This window comes from Mustelus asterias, chromosome 16 (assembly GCF_964213995.1).
Source record: "Mustelus asterias chromosome 16, sMusAst1.hap1.1, whole genome shotgun sequence".
In the NCBI taxonomy this organism is placed as follows: domain Eukaryota; kingdom Metazoa; phylum Chordata; class Chondrichthyes; order Carcharhiniformes; family Triakidae; genus Mustelus; species Mustelus asterias.
Window position 1 is genome coordinate 934,784 of NC_135816.1, and position 2,186 is coordinate 936,969.

Genomic DNA, 2,186 nt, shown 5'->3' on the forward strand with positions numbered 1-2,186 from the left:
ATATTTACCCACTAATCCCTCTAACCTACACATCTTAGGACACTAAGGGGCAATTTTAGCATGGCCAATCAACCTAACCCGCACATCTTTGGACTGTGGGAGGAAACCGGAGCGCCCGGAGGAAACCCACGCAGACAAGAGGAGAATGTGCAAACTCCACACAGACAGTGACCCAAGCCGGGAATCCAATTCAATCAAATCAAATCCAATTCAGAGTCTCAACAAGTTGAGACATTTCAGATCCAGGCTGACAAGACAGGGCGAGCGACCAAACCACCCTGTCCTGGGCCTGATCTACATGAGCCAAGCTGATTGGAGAAGGGGAGGCTCCTCCTCCAAGACTTGAGCTTATCTGCATCTCAGCCAAAAGGCCGAGATGCCACTTTTAAAAATTGCTTCATATGAAATATATGAAGCTTCAATGTAACCTAATGACCTCAACCAAGTGCAGCATCCTATCCATACTACACTTGATCTTAGCCAAAAGGCCGAGAAGCGAACCCAGGTCCCTGGAGCTGTGAAGCAGCAGTGCTAACCACTGTGCTACCATGCTGCCCTGGCTTGAGACAATTCACACCACTTTAACCTGTGCTTAACCCTCTCTCCACTAGCATTGTCTGTATCTATAAAGACTTGATTGCCTGTAAAGACTCACATTCCAACCATTATCTTGTAAATTGAGTCTGTGTCTAAGTATGCCCGGTTTGTGAACACAACTCTTCACTCACCTGATGAAGAAGAAACGCTCCGAAAGCTTGTGCTAGCAAATAAACCTGTTGAACTTTAACCTGGTGTTGTGAGACTTCATACGGTGTAAACACCTTGGAAAGACTTTCCAGATTAAGGTGCTATATGAATGCCCATTTGTCGTTCTGCAATTCTGGAAAGGCAATACTTAATTTGACAATGGATAGTCAGAAGCATTTTCCCAGGGTGGAAGAGTCAATTACTAGGGGCATATGTTTAAGGTGCGAGGGGCAAGGTTTAAAGGAGATGTACGAGGCAAGTGTTTTACACACACGGTGGTGGGTGCCTGGAACTCGTTGCCGGGGGAGGTAGTGGAAGCGGATATGATAGTGACTTTTAAGGGGCGTCTTGACAAGTACATGAATAGGATGGGAATAGAGGGATATGGTCCACGAAAGGGTAGGGGGTTTTAGTTCAGTCGGGCAGCATGGTCGGTGCAGGTTTGGAGGGCCGAAGGGGCCTGTTCCTGTGCTGTAATTTTCTTTGTTCTTTGTTCTTTGTTCTTTGAAAGGCTGCTCGCTAGTTAGGAATAGGGTGTCAGGAGAAGGCCATTCAGTCCATTGAACCTGCTCTGCCTTCAATTAGATCATCTACCTCAAGGTCATTCATCCTGTTATAAATATCTGGAAATCTCGATGTGAGCATCAGTGTATGGACACTCGATGCCTTTCCCTGCTGTGAGATTGCTCATTGTTTTAATGGAGGTGTCAAACAGATGACAAAAAACAATTTTTTTTTAATTTCAAAAATATACTTTATTCACAAAAAAAAACTCTCCAATAAAACATTGCAAAATTACAGATCCAAAAGTCATAAACAGTGCAAAAACGAATCATTTTTACAGTACAATATAGTGCTTATTCACAAAACATTACATTTCGTTACATTTCATTTCTTAAAACTGTGTTTCCTGTGTGCCGTTATTTTTCAGGTTGGCACACAGTTACGCAGCCCGAGGGTATTCTGCAGTTACCCGGCCCTCGCTCTGCCTCGGTTGAGACGCTTTACAAAGTGGCCTTTCCCCATTGTGCCTTTGCGGCGGCTGCCCCAAGCTTGAGCGCGTCCCTGAGCACGTAGTCCTGGACCTTGGAATGTGCCAGTCTGCAACACTCGGTCGAGGACAATTCTTTCAGCTGGAAGATCAGCAAGTTTCGGGCGGACCAAAGCGCGTCCTTCACCGAGTTGATGACCCTCCAGCAGCAGTTGATATTTGTCTCGGTGTGCGTCCCCGGAAACAGCCCGTAGAGCACAGAGTCCTGCGTCACCGAGCTGCCCGGGACGAACCGCGACAAATACCACTGCATCTCGTTCCAGACCTTCTTTGCAAAGGCACATTCCACAAGGAGGTGTGCAACCGTCTCATCACCCCCGCAGCCGCTTCGAGGGCAGCGTGCGGTGAGGTTGAGACCTCGGGCGTGCATAAAGGATCTGACGGGGAG

At 47.1% G+C, this 2,186-nt stretch overlaps 1 pseudogene; it reads right to left on the bottom strand.

Annotated features, from left to right (window-relative positions):
* Nucleotides 1–343: 343 nt before the first annotated feature.
* On the bottom strand, nucleotides 344–500 carry LOC144505716 (U2 spliceosomal RNA; annotated as a pseudogene).
* Nucleotides 501–2,186: the final 1,686 nt, after the last annotated feature.